We start from the raw sequence: 19,777 nt of genomic DNA on the forward strand, positions 1-19,777 counted from the left end.
ATCCCTACAGGCTCCGGGCCATGGATCATCCCTACAGGCTCCGGGCCATGGATCATCCCTACAGGCTCCGGGCCATGGATTATCTCTGGAGGCTTCGCGCCATGGACTATCTCTGGAGGCTTCGTGCCATGGATCATCCCTACAGGCTCCAGGCCATGGATCATCACTGGAGGCTTCGTGCCATGGATCATCTCTACAGGCTTTGGACCATAGATCATCACTGGAGGCTTCTTTCGTGGAGCTGGAATAGGTCTCACCGGACTAGGGAACATCACTGGGAGTTCTGGACTAGGGAACGTCGCTGGAGGCCGGGTGCGCAGAGCAGGCACAGGGTATACTGGGCTGTGGAGGCGCACTGGAGGTCTGGAGCTTATGGCTGGCACAACCCGTCCTGGCTGGATAACCCCCGTAGCTCGGCAAGCAGGTCACACAGGTTTGTGTTGGCGAACTGGGGGTACCGTGCGTAGAGCTGGCGCAGGATAACTTGGGCCGAAGAGACGCACTGGAGACCAGGAACGCTGAGCAGGCACACTCCTTCCTGGCTGAATGCCAACTCTAGCACGACAACTGTGGGAAGCTTGCACCGAGCGCACCGGGCTTTAATTGCGCACTGGCGACACAGTGCGCATCCCCGCATAACATGGTGCTTGCTCGATCGATCACTCGCCCCCCACAGTAAGCACCGGGAGTTGGCTCAGGTCTCCAACCTGACTCTGCCAATCTCCCCGTGTGCCCCCCTCCCCCCCCATTTTTTTTGGGGGGGGGCTGTCTCTCGCACTTGCCTCGTGGTTGGTACAGTGCCTCATAATAACGCAGCTCTGCTTTTGCTGCCTCAATCTCCTCCCTCGGGCGGCAATACTCCCCAGCCTGACTCCAGGGTCCTTTTCCGTCCAGAATTTATTCTCAGGTCCATTCCTTTCCACGCTGCTTGGTCCTTTTGTGGTGGGTAGTTCTGTAACGACTGTCGTAGAGAGGGGACCAAAGCGCAGCGTGTTGAGTGCTCATGATGAAATTTATTTTAACTCAAAAACACTAAAGACAAAATAACAAAGAGAAAAACGAAAGCGCACAGTTCTGTCAGGTACATAGACTAAACAGAATACAACTACACACAAACACAGGTGGAAAAAAAACCTACTTAAGTATGATCTCCAATTAGAGACAACGAGGACCAGCTGCCTCTAATTGGAGATCATCCCAAAAAACAACAACATAGAAATAGAAAAACTAGAACTCAAACATAGAAATTCAAAACATAGAAAAACACAAAACTCCCCCTGTCACGCCCTGACCAACTCTACCATAGAAAATAATATCTTACTATGGTCAGGACGTGACAATTAGAGTACTAATAAAACCACAGAGAGTTGTGGGGTTTTAGAGTACTAATAAAATCACAGAGAGTTGTGGGTTATTAGAGTACTAATAAAACCACAGAGTTTTGGGGTATTAGAGTGCTAATAAATTCACAGGCACAGGCAGTAGTAACCAAAGACAGAACAAACAATGCTACGGCCTTGCATGTTAACACTACTTTGTCGGTGACACGTGTCGGTGTGTTCAGGGAGTCACTCATTTGAGCACATGTTTTGCCAACTATTTGCATGGAAGCAACACCATTAGCCTAAGACAGCTCAGCCAATACCTCAAAAACAATTGCTTATCCCTCCGTGACAAAATTCTGTTGTTGCCAGTCAACTTTCAGTGGACACTCCCATGAGTGTCTTTCAGAACCCCTACTAAAACCACACCTGTTTCATTTTAGTTGTTGTCAATGACTCTTTGTTACTTCCCCCTTTTTTTTTTTGAGTGACAATTTTTGGTTTTCTTGGAACGTAAGGGGAAAGCCCACATCTCTGTACAGTGCACTACTTTTGACAAGAGCCCTATCAAAGTAGTGCACTAAATAGGGAATAGCATGTCATTTCAGATGCAGCCCTAGTAAAGCCATAGGTTGGGTCTACATGTATGTTACAAACAGTTATCTTACAAATAGGACTGAATACAGCTACCTATGACGACTATTGTAGCTTAAAAACACTGTATCATCAAACAACTATTTTAATATCAGAGAAGGTTGGATGAATGGTCAATATGAATTGAATAACTTGACTGACAATAAGTGTCCCAAACATGCTAATAATAACAACAATGATGAATAGCACAATTCTTCCACTGAAAGCAAATGCGTAGGATGTGTGAATAGTATCTGCATTCTTCCTTGTTGTAGGCAAGCACAGAGTGTTAAGTAACATGGCTACCAGTATTTGCATTGCATATTATATTTGATGTGGGTATCTTTGTAATCACAGCGCTCATCTGCATAAAGAGACCTTGTTTTCAGCATGACTACTTGTAAAAATAAAGGTTACATAAACACATTAGGGTCATACTCACGAAGCAGTGTGACTATGACTTTAGTGAGGTTTGACACTGGAACACACACACACACACACACGACTGCATATGACCATAGGTATGCTAAAAGGCAGGAAAGAGCTTTGCCATTTCTCGGTTTGTTTACAATAACATGAGGTCTGTCGAGTTAATAGTGTGCCAACATTGATTATGCACAAGAAGGACCTGAACACCCCCCCCCCTAACTAATTCTTTGGCATCCAGCTTGAACCCAAAACTATTCAAATATTATTGTAAAAATATATAAAATGAACTAGTGTATGCCATAAGTTGGATATAGCCTTGTGCCTAACCAACTGCTGGATCACATGACAGTAAATGTCATAAGGGTTGGTCAAAGCACAAACAGATCCGGCGACCAGGCTAAGGTGGATAGTAGTTGAGACAGAAGGATTGGGTGTTTAGATCTTCTGATGCCCTACAACAATGCAGTCCCACCTGTTCAGCAACATGACAGTGGCCTTAAAACTGAATCAAGATTTACCACAAGAATTAAAGGTGATCTAGTCCTCTCTCTCTCTCTCTCTCTCTCTCTCTCTAGTCAGCTTGTACCTGTCAAAGTCAAATAATACTTACTGACACTCTCTCTTCAGAAAACCTCCGTGTCAAGGAAGAGGAGTGGGCTTTCCTGTTTGTTCAAACAGAATGGCAGCCTGATGTGGTTCAATTCTGTCTAGCTTTTAGGAGTGGTGGTATTTTCACAAGTATGTGGTGAATTTTAAAAACTCTAAGTACAAAACTCTAAACTGATTACACTTGTAATGACCCCTATCTTATGTTCAGAACCTTAAATTGCGCATTCATTGCGGTTTCACACATCTTTCACACCAGAGTCATTCATGAAAAATCTGTTGTCCATGAAATACGATGAGAACATTTAGTTTAGTCACCAATACATCAGATAATGATAGGCTCACCATTTAGTCATTTTAACTACCAGACCAGGAAAAAAAAAAAAAATTATATATTTTTTTACATGCATTTAACCCCTTATTTTTAAACAGTCTTCATATTGTCTTCCATAAATGTTTTCAACTGGTACCAGGGGACCTTTAGACAAGTCTTGTGAGGCCTGTGGGCGTCCTAGAGCAAAACAATCTTTCCACAGAGGGGTCATATTAGTGTGCAGCCCAAACTCTTTGGACGCAACAGACAGAAGTTGGCATATAGGCTGTACCAACTTCAAAGGAGTCCCAAGATGCTTATGGTGGTTGTAGAGCAAAAACAAACCAAAAAGAGAACACCATTGTGTTTGTGAGAGTATCATGTTTCCATAGAGGGGTCATAATAGTTTGTAGGCCGATTTTCGGGATGTGTCATGGTTTGACAAACAATGCTGTAGCTCTGTCACCCTGCGGAAGTGCGATATTGGTGGATACAGTGGATTGAGACTCATCCAATGCAAAAAAAAACATATCTCTAGCTTAAACTGACAGGTTTTTATGGGGATTTCTGTATTGTGTTAATTTGATTTTCAGAAGGGCGCGGACATCGACTCAAGGGCCCCAAGACCAGTGGAAGCAAAATAGACCCATAATATCACAGATCCACCACCATTTTTTACAGTAGGTATGGGGTATTTTCTGCTTACAGTAGTTTGACCATAGACATTCATTTTTTCCAACTTTGTAATGAAGGGTTTCTCACAGAATTTGAACGTTTGCTTTGTAAGGGCACACCTTAACAACATCATCATGGGTCTTGGGTCAGTGCCAATGAGCAGGTCATAATCAGAGCTGAAGGGTAAACCTAACTTACAGGTGGATCAGGTTCGTGAGTCATAGGAGTTGGAAATCATTAAACCAGTGTGGTGATTGTTTACCACATGATGCTGGTGCCGTAAGGTACAATACAGCACTGAATCTACAACCAATGAAATGTGAACCCGTAAATCACATGTAAATTAAAACGTAACCTGACGTTCTCAACCAAAGAGAGAAAAAGACAGTGGTTCGATGAGTTACTGCTTGTTTGCAATAGTGTAAACTCTTTTTTTAATCAAATGAGAGATGAAACAAAGGTAGAAGTACAGGATAACGTAAATGTCAAACATTTAAATAAAGGAATAAGACATTACTGTAACTTGTAAATGAAGATACAGAATGTACAGTATCTTCTATATCTTACAACTTGGTGAAGAAAATATGTAACATACATCATCAGAGCCAATGACAATACTGTATCTCCTATCCCTTCATATCACTTTTATTTGTTGAGCCTGAATGAAAGCATGTGAACAAATAATCTTGCCACTCAGAGGTCTATGTTCATGTCATCTGACCATAGCACCAGTTCCAGTCCAAGTACCAATGTCGTTTACCAAGTTTCAGGTGTTTACATGTGATGGATGACATGAAAATAGAGCACTTTGGCCACGCCCACTAGTGGTAGGTTTGGTGTCGAAATAAGGATGCATACTGTATATAGATTATATATTTAACCCCACCAAACTACCTCCATACTGTACTTCCATGTGTTTGTATGGTTACCTTCAGATGAGTCCCGTGAACCTTGTGGGGGTCGTACAGCAAAACGGAGACCACCATCGTGTTTGTGAGTCTCGCCTTTCCGTAGATGACATGGCTACACACGAACATACCTCAAGTCTCATGATCTTAAATTGCAAGGGGAAAACAAACAAACACAAACACACACACACACACACACACACACACACACACACACACACACACACACACACACACACACACACACACACACACACACACACACACACACACACACACACACACACACACACACACACACACACACACACACACACACACACACACACACACACACACACACACACACACACACACACACACCACACACACACACACACACACACACACACACACACACACACACACACACACACACACACACACCACACACACACACACACACACACACACACACACACACACACACACACACACACACACACACACACACACACACACACACACACACACACACACACACACACACACACACACACACACACACACACACACACACACACACACACACACACACACACACACACACACACACACCACACACACACACACACACACACACACACACACACACACACACACACACACACACACACACACACACACACACACACACACACACACACACACACACACACACACACACACACACACACACACACACACACACACACACACACACACACACACACACACACACACACACACACACACACACACACACACACACACACACACACACACACACACACACACACACACACACACACACACACACACACACACACACACACACACACACACACACACACACACACACACACACACACACACACACACACACACACACACACACACACACACACACACACACACACACACACACACACACACACACACACACACACACACACACACACACACACACACACACACACACACACACACACACACACACACACACACACACACACACACACACACACACACACACACACACACACACACACACACACACACACACACACACACACACACACACACACACACACACACACACACACACACACACACACACACACACACACACACACACACACACACACACACACACACACACACACACACACACACACACACACACACACACACACACACACACACACACACACACACACACACACACACACACACACACACACACACACACACACACACACACACACACACACACACACACACACACACACACACACACACACACACACACACACACACACACACACACACACACACACACACACACACACATTCCTTTGTTTTAAGCCACAGGTATGAGAGGGCTCACGGTTAAAGACGCAACACCTGATTTTATCTTCCAGTCTCTGGATCCACTTTACTACATAAGAGGAAGACAAGCCAACTAACCCCAAACTCACCTGCTTTTCTTACCTGACGTAGACCAAACCCAATGTTACCTTTCCCATAGCCCTACATCTTTCTATTGATACTTAAGACCTAAACTTTGACAAGACATGGCTAATCTCTGTCTCTAGAGGTCATTTCCATCGTCGTAGGAGGAAAGCTTTCAACTAAAGAGGTGTCAAGTGACATTTTACAAGAAGGTGAGATACTGTCAGCAAAGAAGCATATTATGTCAACAACCATTTTGGGGTTTGTAGCTAAGGGGGAAGGTTGGATGTATCAGTTCCTGCATGGTAAATAGGAATTGATAACCTGAATGACAGACATGCCAATAATCCCAAACATGCCAATAATTGTTTTCCACTGAAAGGAAATGCATAGGATGTGTGGATAGTAAATGCATTACTCCTCATTGTTCTTTAAAAATGTCATTTTTGGGATTGCCTGTTTTGCATGTTATTTTGGCATTAATACATTTTTTTTTACATTTTAGTCATTTAGCAGACGCTCTTATCCAGAGCGACTTACAGTAGTGAATACATACATTTCATTTTCATTTCCTGCATTTTTATTTTTTTTGTACTGGCCCCCCGTGGGAATCGAACCCACAACCCTGGCGTATATCAAACAATGTAAAAAAAAAATAATCTAAATCATTGAGTTAATAAAGCCGCATACAAACATGGTTTCTTTTTTTGCTTTCTTGAGTAAGGCAGAGTTCAAAAATCAAGTGCTGCCATAGAGATACATTAGAAGTGCCCATCCATGAAGGCTCAAGGTCATTGGCCACAGATGACAAAATGACACAAAATGACTTCAAATAACCTTATATCTACAATAGCTTTAATTGGGACATCATACTTTCAAAATCTTAGCTAGCAGTCATCATCATGAATCATGTCAACAATCTACTGGCAAATAAATGTTAGTCCTTGTCATATGAAGACAAAAAATTAAGAGAAATTATAGATAAAATGTATCGTGCTCATCGGCCATTGGAAATAAACATTACACAAGAAGTTGGAAATTGCAAATTCAACAATAAGTGGTTTGGAAGGAATCAGTGGCTAACTGCAATTTTTGCAAAGCAGTCACTAGCCTGCTATTCAGTGGAGTAGGTGTGTGGTCCCAACTCTGTTTAAAGAGCAGCAGTAAAATAACAATAGCGAGACAATATACAGGGGGGGTACCGATACAGAGTCAATGTGCGGGGGCACTGGTTAGTTGAGGTAATATGTACATGTAGGTAGAGTAAATAAAGTGACTATAACAGATGACAACAGAGAGTAGCAGTGGTGTAAAGAGGGGGGGGGCACTGCAAATAGTCTGGGTAGCCATTTGACTAGATGTTCAGGAGTCTTATGGCTTGGGGGTAGAAGCTGTTTAGAAGTCTCTTGGACCTAGACTTGGCACTACGGGACCGCTTGCCATGTGGGAGCAGAGATAACAGTCTATGACTAGACCGGCTGGAGTCTATGACAATTTTTAGGGCCTTCCTATAACACCACCTGGTATAGAGGTCCTGCATGGCAGGAAGCTTTACCCCAGTCACGTACTGGGCCGTTCGCACTACCCTGTGTAGTGCCTTGCGGTCGGAGGCTGAGCAGTTGCCATACCAGGCAGTGATGCAACCAGTAAGGATGCTCTTGATGGTGCAGCTGTTGAACCTTTTGAGGATTTGGCGTGCCGTAGAACCTTTTGAGGTTTGGCGTGCCCTCTTCATGACTATCTTGGTGTGCCTGGACCATGTTTGCTTCTTGGTGTTGTGGACACCAAGGAACTTGAAGCTCTCAACATGCTCCACTGCAGCCCCGATGATGAGAATGGGGGTGTTCTCAGTCCTCTTTTTCCTGTAGTCCACAATCATCTCCTTTGTCTTGATCACGTTGAGGGAGAGGTTGTTGCCCTGGCACCACACGGCCAGGTCTCTGACCTCCTCCCTACAGGCCTGTCTCGTCATTGTCGGTGATCGGGCCTACCACTGTTGTGTCATCGGAAAATGTAATGATGGTGTTGGAGTCATGAGTGAACAGGGAGTACAGGAGGGGACTGAGCAAGCACCCCTGAAGGGCCCCTGTGTTGAGGATCAGTGTGGCGGATGTGTTGTTAACTACCCTTACCACCTGGGGGCGGCCTGTCAGGAAGTCCAGGATCCAGTTGCAGAGGGCGGTGTTTAGTCCCAGGGTCCTTAGCTTATTGATGCACTTTGAGGGCACTATGGTTTTGAACGCTGAGCTGTAGTCAATGAATAGCATTCTCACATAGGTGTTCCTTTTGTCCAGGTGGGAAAGGGCAGTGTGGAGTGCAATAGAGAGTGCATCATCTGTGGATCTGTTGGGCGGTATGTAAATTGGGGTGGGTCTAGGGTTTCTGGGATGATGGTGTTGATGTGAAGCATGACCAGCCTTTCAAAGCACTTCATGGCTACAGATGTGAGTGCTACGGGTTGGTAGTCAATTAGGCAGGTTACCTTAGTGTTCTTGGGCACAGGGACTATGGTGGTTTGCTTAACCTCTATGGGCTATTTGGCAGGCAAAACCCTGACACATTTTCTGACAGGAAGTGGATACCTGATGTGTTGAATTACCTTTAAGCATATGCCATTGAAACACACAGGGGTTGATTAATGTTTTGGCACTTCCTATTGCTTCCACTAGATGTCACCAGCCTTTACAAAGTGTTTTGAGTCTTTTGCTGTGAGATCTGACCGAACAAGAGCCATGGAACGGTGATGGCCGATTAGACTCTGGCGCGCGAGTTCATGTTGGGTACCCTCGTTCCAATACGTTATAAAAGAGAATGCATTCGTCCACCTTGAATATTATTCATGTTCTGGTTAAAAAAGGCCCTAATGATTTATGCTATACAACGTTTGACATGTTTGAACGAACCAAATATATTTTTTCCCCTCGTTCATGAAGTGAAGTCTGGCGGGCTTAGATCATGTGCTAACAAGACGGAGATTTTTGGACATAAATGATGAGCTTTTTTGAAAAAACTACATTCGTTATGGACCTGTGATACCTGGAAGTGACATCTGATGAAGAGAATCAAAGGTAATGGATTATTTACATAGTATTTTCGATTTTAGATCTCCCCAACATGGCGGCTAGTCTGTATCGCAACGCGTATTTTTCTGGGCGCAGTGCTCAGATTATTGCAAAGTGTGATTTCCCAGTAAGGTTATTTTTAAATCTGGCAAGTTGATTGCGTTCAAGAGATGTAAATCTATAATTCTTTAAATGACAATATAATATTTTACCAATGTTTTCTAATTTTAATTATTTAATTTGTGGTGTTGACTTGACTGCCGGTTATTGGAGGGAAACGATTTCCTCAACATAAATGCCATAGTAAAACGCTGTTTTTGGATATAAATATGAACTTGATAGAACTAAAAATGCATGCATTGTCTAACATAATGTCCTAGGAGTGTCATCTGATGGAGATTGTAAAAAGTTAGTGCATCATTTTAGCTGGTTTTATGGTTTTGGTGACCCTGTCTTTGAATTGACAAAACATTACACACAACTCTTGTAAATGTACTGTCCTAACATACTCTAAATTTATGCTTTTGCCGTAAAACCTTTTTGAAATCGTAAAACGTGGTTAGATTAAGGAGATGTTTATCTTTCAAAGGGTGTAAAATAGTTGTATGTTTGAAAAATTTGAATTTTGACATTTATTTGGATTCAAATTTGCCGCTCTTGAAATGCACCTGCTGTTGATGGAGTGCACCACGGGGGGGACGCTAGCGTCCCACCTAGCCCATAGAGGTTAAATCGGGTACGTTTTTTATCCAGCTGTGTCAATACTGCCCCCTAGCCCTAACAGGTTAAAATCATTTATTTACTAAACAAAGTAATTCACAGAAAGTATACAAACAGTAATTATCGTCACAAAGAATTGGTAGAGTAATGTGCCCTAGTGGGCTAAACAGGCATGGCTGGTGTCTTGTTAAAACAAAGGGTCATAAAGGGCAGCTGAGAAGACCCTACAGAGTTGATAAATATTAACAATTGATATGCTATTCCTTTGCACATGAACGCTCACTCATTCGGGAACAATTGCAATCAATATATATTTACGCTCAGTGTGTCAGAGTTTTTGTCCGCGTTCTCTCTCACTCGGTTAGAATGGATCTTTCAAAGCGACATTAATTAATGTCGTTATAGAATGGATGTTTCGTCGGTCTTCGCGTTCAATGATAGAATTTCTAGCTGCAGACTATTAATTAATATCAAAGACTTGTTATTATTCTGTCGGTATCGATAGTCTAAAAGTTTAACCATGTGGTATGGTTAAAGTTAAGTACAGGGATGCAGGGTCAAACCTATTGGCCAACTCGTAATGGAGTGGAGGCCTGGTCTGAAGAAAGTAACCCTGGGTGGGGGTTTTATTCGGAATGACAGAAAAAGGCTGTCTCATGACGCCAGGTCTTGTCTGTGTCCCTGGGGGCGTGCCAATGACTGAGTTAAGCTTTGAACAGAAACACAATTCTATCACATTAACATCAGTACATAGCCTCTCAACATATTCCAAATAGCTTTAATCTTATTAAATCATTGTATACAACCATTTAGATGCAAGTCCCATAGCTGAGGCTTTTATATAAACCTTAGTATTGTAATATGGTACTATTGTCTCCACTGAGTATCACAAAATTGTACCAAGCGGACCAGTTCGTAGCTGGATTCTTCACCGATCTTTTATACCTTCTCCAGAACATAAATGTCGTTCGGTTCCCCAATTCTGTGAGTTGGAAGAATTTCCTTTGTCTCTCTATGAAACCCCTCTCTGTCTCAACTGGGCCATGCGGCAGGACATTCTCCTTTAGAATTTTACGACTGACTTCACAGGGCCTGGGTAGGGAGAGGTAGGTAGGGGGATGGTGCATGGGGGAGGGGGTCAACTGTGCTCCCTGTTCCCAGAGAGAGGGCAACGTCATGACATTCTGGTCAGAGTCGTGAAAGGGAAAAAAGGATTCTGCTAGTCCATGGTTGTCATGAATATGATGGGAGACAGAGTGCTGGTTTAATGTGTAGGGCGCAGCAGGTGTTTAATTGTAAAAGACCACAGGAGGAGGCAGGTTGCTGGGTCCAGGGGCAGGCAGAAGGTCATACACAGGGGCTCCAAAAAGGTAACGGTACACGGGAGGACTAATATGGGAAAAAAACTAAGCTCCGAATAGAAAGGTGTATCAAAACAAACAATACCTCACAATGATGGGGTGCAAAGAACTGACCTAAATAGTGTGTGTAAATGACATACAGGTGTGTGAACAGTTGATCAGAATTCAGGTGATTGGGATCTGGAGACTGAGCTGCGTTCAGGGTATCTATGTGTTTGAGAGTTTGAGTTGGAAGCAGACGTTACAGTGGTGAGTAATCGCATTCCTGATGTCTAGAAGTTATTTTCGGTCATAAGAGACGGTAGAGGCAACATTATGTACAAAATAAATAAAGAAATGTATTACAAACAACTCAAATAAACAAACAAACAAAAACAATCAGCTGGGGGCACGTAAAACGTCTGCCATCTTCTCCGGCGCCAACTTACAGTGTTCCAGAGATGTACGAGCTTGCTACAGCCCAAGAAAGCAGCATCTCATTTGGGAGTCAGTATTTGTTAAACGTCATGGTTCCTACACTAAACGTCATAGCATCCAGGATGTAACACATACTGACTAACAAGGTGACACCAATCGGTGCGCCCGACGTGCTATAAGTGCTGAAGGTCCAACCGCAAAACATAATTTGAAAAGTCAAAACCAGTAACAATTCAAACACCTAAATGTTTGTTGATTGTGCTTTTTGTAACATGTCAAATGTCACTTGACACAAGGATGTAAGGGAGTTGTTTTATGAGACAGAGACAAAAGCCATGTTTTAGCCATGTGTCATCAAAGTTTATGTTCTCAGTATCAGGACCCAGAGAAGAGAGTCATCCCAATGATTGCAGAGAACGCCTACTGGAGCATACATTTGGAAAACAAAGTATTGAAAACAGGTGACTGGACTTAAACCTGAGAAGCTGGGATTGTTAGAGGACTATAAGGGTGAAGATAGTATTTTTCAACGTTGAGAAGAGATGCCACATCCACTCCATCACTGGAGCATTTACCAAGATACTCTAAACATTTTTTGGCACTTTGTTAAGTTGTAAAAAGGAGCTCAAAATTGCACCCTTCTGACTAGCGATGACATCCTCAAGCTGCAAAGTGAACCTGTGAAAGACTGCAGTTAACCTGTTAGGGCTAGGGGGCAGTATTGACACGGCTGGATAAAAAACGTACCCGATTTAATCTGGTTACTACTCCTGCCCAGTAACTAGAATATGCATATAATTATTGGCTTTGGATAGAACACACCCTAAAGTTTCTAAAACTGTTTGAATGGTGTCTGTGAGTATAACAGAACTCATATGGCAGTCCAAAACCTGAGAAGATTTCATGCAGGAAGTGGCCTGTCTGACAAGGTGTCGTTCTTCTTGCCTCTGTTTATTGAAGACTGGGGATCTCTGCTATAACGTGACACTTCCTACGGCTCCCATAGGCTCTCAGAAGGCGGCAAAAAGCTGAATCGTGGCCTTGCAGGCTCTGGCTGAAAAAAAGTAGTGCGTTTGGGTAGTGGCTGGTTACAGTACTGTGAGACTCAGGCGCGTGCCCGCGTCGACCGAATGCTTTGTTTTCTTTCGTCTGTTTACCTAAACGCAGATTCCCGGTCGGAATATTATCGCTTTTTTACGAGAAAAATGGCATAAAAATGGATTTTAAACAGCGGTTGACATGCTTCGAAGTACGGTAATGGAATATTTAGAATTTTTTTTGTCACGAATTGCGCCATGCTCGTGACCCTTATTTACACTTCGGATAGTGTCTTGAACGCACGAACAAAACGCCGCTATTTGGATATAACGATGGATTATTTTGGACCAAACCAACATTTGTTATTGAAGTAGCAGTCCTGGGAGTGCATTCTGACGAAGAACATCAAAGATAATCAAACTTTTGTAATAGTAAATCTGACTTTGGTCAGGGCTAAACTTGGTGGGTGTCTAAATAGCTAGCCATGATGGCTGGGCTATCTACTGAGAATATTGCAAAATGTGCTTTCACCGAAAAGCTATTTTAAAATCGGACACCTCGATTGCACAAAGGAGTTCTGTATCTATAATTCTTAAAATAAGTTATGTTTTTTGTGAACGTTTATCGTGAGTAATTTAGTAAATTCACCGGAGGTATGCTAGTTCTGAACGTCACATGCTAATGTAAAAAGCTGGTTTTTGATATAAATATGAACTTGATTGAACAAAACATGCATGTATTGTATAACATAATGTCCTAGGGTTGTCATCTGATGAAGATCATCAAAGGTTAGGGCTGCATTTAGCTGTCTTCTGGGTTTTTGTGACATTATATGCTAGCTTGAAAAATGGGTGTCTGATTATTTCTGGCTGGGTACTCTGCTGACATAATCTAATGTTTTGCTTTCGTTGTAAAGCATTTTTGAAATCGGACAGTGTGGTTAGATTAAGAATGTGAAATGTCAGAATAATAGCAGAGATAATTATTTCAGGTTTCATTTGTTTCACATTCCCAGTGGGTCAGAAGTTTACATACACTCAATTAGTATTTGGTAGCATTGCCTTTAAATTGTTTAACTTAGGTCAAACGTTTTGGGTAGCCTTCCACAATAAGTTGGGTGAATTTTGGCCCATTTCTCCTGACAGAGCTGGAGGCTTTGTGATGGCCTCTCCAATACCTTGACTGTGTTGTCCTTAAACCATTTTGCCACAACTTTGGAAGTATGCTTGGGGTCATTGTCCATATGGAAGACCCATTTACGACCAAGCTTTAACTTCCTGACTGATGTCTTGAGATGTTGCTTCAATATATCCACACAATTTTCATCCCTCATGAAGCCATCTATTTTGTGAAGTGCACCAGTCCCTCCTGCAGCAAAGCACCCCCACAACATGATGCTGCCACCCCCGTGCTTCACGATTGGGATGGTATTCTTCGGCTTGCAAGCCTCCCCCTTTTTCCTTCAAACATAACGATGGTCATTATGGTCAAACAGTTGTATTTTTGTTTCATCAGACCAGAGGACATTTCTCCAAAAAGTATGATCTTTGTCCCCATGTGCAGTTGCTAACCGTAGACTGGGTTTTTTATGGTGGTTTTGGAGCAGTGACTTTTACCTTGCTTCCTTTCAGGTTATGTCGATATAGGACTCGTTTTACTGTGGATATAGATACTTTTGTATCCGTTTCCTCCAGCATCTTCACAAGGTCCTTTGCTGTTGTTCTGGGATTGATTTGCACTTTTCGCATCAAAGTACGTTCATCTGTAGGAGACAGAACGCGTCGCCTTCTTGAGCGGTATGACGGTTGCGTTGTCCCATGTTATTTATACTTGCGTACTATTGTTTGTACAGATGAACGTGGTACCTTCAGGCATTTGGAAATTGCTCCCAAGGATGAACCAGACTTGTAGAGGTCTACAATTTCTTTTCTTAGGTCTTGGCTGATTTCTTTTGATTTTCCCATGATGTCAAGCAAAGAGGCACTGAGTTTGAAGGTAGGCCTTGAAATACATCCACAGGTACACCTCCAATGGACTCAAATGATGTCAATTAGCCTATCAGAAGCTTCTGAAGCCATGACATTTTCTGGAATTGTCCATACTGTTTAAAGGCACAGTCAACTTAGTATGTAAACTTCTGACCCACTGGAATTGTGATACAGTGAATTATAAGTGAAATAATCTGTCTCTAAACAATCGTTGAAAAAATGACTTGTGTCATTCAAAGTAGATGTCCTCATCAACTTGACAAAACTATAGTTTGCTAACAAGAGATTTGTGGAGTGGTTGAAAAACAAGTTTTAATGACTCCAACCTAAGTGTATGTAAACTTCCGACTTCAACTGTAGATGGCTGAGAATGCCATTTGGATCAAGCCAGCAGCTGAAGAATACCAGCGCAGACAAGCCCTACAGGGACTAAAAGGAGTGTGTGTGATCGCAGATGACATTCTACTTTATGGATGTGGTGACACACACGAAGAGGTGATGGCAGATCATGACAGATACCTTACAGTTCTCTTGCAGAGAGCAAGAGATGTCAACCTGAATCTGAACAAAAATAAACTCTGGTTAAAGCTACCTAGTGTGACATTTTATTTATTTTATTTCACCTTTATTTAACCAGGTAGGCAAGTTGAGAACAAGTTATCATTTACAATTGCGACCTGGCAATACATACATGGGTCATCTTCTCACCACAGAGGGCCTTCGTCCTGAACCAGCAAAAATAACAGCCCTTCAGAACACGGGTACACCGACCGGCGTCAAGTCACTACAGCAGCTGTTGGGGTTTGTGAACTATGTTGCAAAATTCATGCCCCACCTATCTGATGGGTGTGAGCCGCTCAGAAGACTGACTGACAAGGACATTGAATGGACATGGCTACCACAGCATGATGCAGCAGTTGAGACTATCAAACAGTTAGTCACACAACACCCAATGCTCAAATACTACAAACTGAATGAGGAAGTCACACGGCAGTGTGTTGCCAGTGAGACAGGTTTGGGCACAGCCCTTCTACAGAAAGTACAACATTTGCATTTGCCTCCAAAACATTGACTCAGACAGAACAAATCTATGCACAGATTGAAAAAGAATGTCTCTCCATTGTTTTTGCATGTGACAAGTTTGATCAGTATCTGGCAGAGAGTTCATCACAATACACAGCGAAAACAAACCGCTTGAGACGATCAAGAAATCCCTACTCACAGCACCCAAGCGACTGCAGAGAATTTTGCTAAGGCTACAAAGATAACAACTCTGCGTGCAATACAAACAAGGCAAATAACTACATGTAGTTGACTTCCTGTCCAGAACAGCTCAATCAACCACAGAGCACAGACAAATGCAAACACCAGCCACGGTCTACTCTATGGGTCTAGCCACAACTGACCTGGAACAGGTGGATCACACCAGTGATGTCAACATCTCACCTAAGACAACGGAGTCAAATATTACTTGATTATTACTCGGACTACTGCGAGCTCGACAAGCTGACTGACACCACATCATTGAATGCTGCAAAAAGCAGTTCAGCAGACATGGCGTTGCCCACACTGTTGTTTCTGATAGTGCCCCCCCCTCTCCGGAATGAACACCCATGGCTGTGATGGATACTGAACACCCATGGCTGTGATGCATGGTGAAGACCCATGGCTGTGATGCATGGTGAAGACCCATGGCTGTGATGCATGGTGAAGACCCATGGCTGTGATGCATGGTGAAGACCCATGGCTGTGATGCATGGTGAAGACCCATGGCTGTGATGCATGGTGAAGACACATGACTATGATGGATGGTGAAGGCACATAGCTGTGATGGAAAATGAAGACCCATCTCCCTTTTCTCCGCTGACACTGACCGAAAAGGGACACCATCTTGCAGCTGATGGCGAAACTCACGTCATACTGTGTTATTTCTGCCTCATGCACAAATTCATGTTGTTACTCCTATGAACAGAGAAAGTGAAATATTCCTCAATATTAAAAAAGACCCAAGCTGCTAATAATATCAATGCAAGCCTATAGACACTTTCCAACTCATTCATTACTGCTGCAGAGCTTGTTGGAGCGCTGAGTGGAAATAGGAAGAACACACATTTTATGACTTATAAAAGTGTTGAACATAAAGTGTTGACAGTGCTGAGTAAGAACTTAAACATGAACTCAGTCAACACAGCATCTCTTTGCTGTATTCATTGACAGTTTCTCTCTAGTCGTGGTTTTAAACGTTTTGAAATCTCACAGTATCAACTTTGCTGTAGATTTATTTTATGCCTGCTATGTTACTGCAGACAAGATCTGAGCCATCGGATTGACCAGCGGTTGACCTTATAGAGCACTTGATTTGCTCTCTGGGCCCGTGGGAAAAACAGAGTTAGTACCTTCAGGCACATGCAATGGTTGAAAATAGCAGTTAGCCTACCCGGTGCGCAAGGCAACTGAATCGTGTGCACCTGCCTCCAACAGCCCATGACGAATAAATCAAAATAGGAGCACAAGGCTTTATCGTTGGGTTTTTACATAAATGTTTAGTGATCGACTAGTAATGCCTTGGAGATCGACCAGTCGGTCTCGATCGTCCGGTAGGTGACCACTGCTCTAGAAAGTTGAGTGAAGTGTACGTGCGCAGTTTAGATGGAACTTTGATGGGGATGTGTATATCTGAGGTGTATTCACTAAGAAATCAAAAGGAACAAAATGGCCGAAATGGGGAGTGACTAACCTAAACTAACCTGCCAAACGGTTTGTTGCAAAACATATTACTACGGTGTGCACTAATGAATAAACCTGTCTATTAAATCTGTCTCTGTCACTCAAACAGACAACGTGGCTTTGAGAGGAGTGGCCGCTCAATCTTCCCTTTGGGATTTATGGTGTAGTCCAAGCAAAGTCAGATGGAAACCGCAACTCTATCTTTAACAGTTGTGGATCCTGCAGCAGCACTGAGTTTAACACCAACCCCTGCTGGAGAGTGGACCTGCTGGATGTGTACAGAGTGACAGCTGTCACCATCACCAACAGAGGACAATGCTGTCCTTATGGTGCTGAGATCCGCATCGGTAACTCACTGGAGAACGGCATCAACAACTCCAGGGGAGAAATAGACATCAGTACATTTTTATGTCCTGTCTTGAAGGAGTTTGGATACATTGGTCTTCATCCATGCTTCTGTAACTATTCAGTGGTTATACATTTAACACAATGACTGTATTCTCTATGGTATATTGTAGAGCGTCCTCATTCCCTCTCTGCTCTCTCTCTCAATTCAATTGAATTTCAATTTAAGGGCTTTATTGGCATGGGAAACATATGTTTACATTGCCAAAGCAAGTGAAATAGATAATAAAAAATGAACAGAAAACATCACACAAAAGATCCAAAAGAATAGACATTTAAAATGTCATATTATGTATTTACAGTGTTGTAACGATGTGCAAATAGTTAACGTAAAAAAGGGAAGCTATGTAAACATAAATATGGGTTGCATTTACAATGATCTCACACCCTTCTCTCTATCCCCCCACTCCCCTTCTGTGTCCCACACCCCCTCTCCCCACCCCATCTCGCTCTGTACAATAATCACGTCCTTTGCTCTCTCCCCCATCCCATTTTCCCCCCCCCCTCTCTCCCACCGTTTCGCTCTTTTACACCCCACCCCCTTCTATCTCTCTATCCCCTACCCATCTCCCCTCAATCTCTCCCCACACCCACCACTCTGTCCCCCCACCACCCTCTCACCCCACCCAAACTCATTCTGTCCCCCCAATCTCCCTCTCCCCCACCCTCTCCCCCAACCCCTTTCTTTCCACCCCCTCACGCTCTCCCCCCACCCCCCCTCTCGCTCCCTCTCTGTCCGCCATCCCCTCTTTTCTCTCCCCCCACCCTCTCTCGGATGTGTTGTCATCACCCACATCCCAGCAGGAGAGACCTACATCTTCCAGTGTAATGAAATGGAGGGTTGCTATGTTGTGGTCATCCCAGAGCTATTAACAGAAGGTACTTCTTTCCCGATACATTTATTTATTGTCAGTGAAGGTATGCCAAATAATAACTTTAATGACCAGAATTTTTATCCTGTCGGACATTTTCACAATGCAAACTACTACAAATCTGTGTAGAAAATACCGTAATACTCATTATAATCTGTCAGTATGATTTAATAAGACATTTTTCTTCAACAATGTGCGTTATAAAAATACAACTATTTATGCATTGCTCAGCTTACTAAACTCTAGTAAAACAATCACCTTTTTGTACAGAGCAATGCTAAAGAAATATGTCAGATTAAAGCATACTGTCAGGTGTGTGCGTACTGGTAGCGAAGTCAGGTGCAGGAGTGCAGAGAGTTGTGAACAGGCGCACACTTTATTGAGGCAGGAGAAACCAACAGACGGACGCAACTGCGTCAACCTCCAGCCCATAGGCAAAAGTGCAAAAGAGTCACAATAATTTATGTTTAACAATAAACATCTTCGTGAACAACACGGTATAAGCAAACCAGTCTGGCGCGTCAACAATTAACACGTAACACAAACAATTCCACACAAAGACATGAGGGGGAACAGAGGAATAAATACATGCAGTGTGATTGGGGAATGAAAACCAGGTGTGCAGGGAACGAGACAAAACAAATGGATCAATGAAAAATGGAGCGGTGATGGCTAGAAATCCGGTGACGCCGAACGCTGCCCGAACAAGGAGAGGTCGTGTGTAACGGCTGTCGAAAGGAGGGGACCAAAGCGCAGCGTGGTGAGTGTTCATTATATTTATTTAGACAATGAAAACACTAACAAAGAAACAAACCGAAAACAGCCAAA

This window comes from Salmo salar, chromosome 18, assembly GCF_965601325.2.
Source record: "Salmo salar chromosome 18, fSalSal1, whole genome shotgun sequence".
In the NCBI taxonomy this organism is placed as follows: Eukaryota; Metazoa; Chordata; class Actinopteri; order Salmoniformes; family Salmonidae; genus Salmo; species Salmo salar.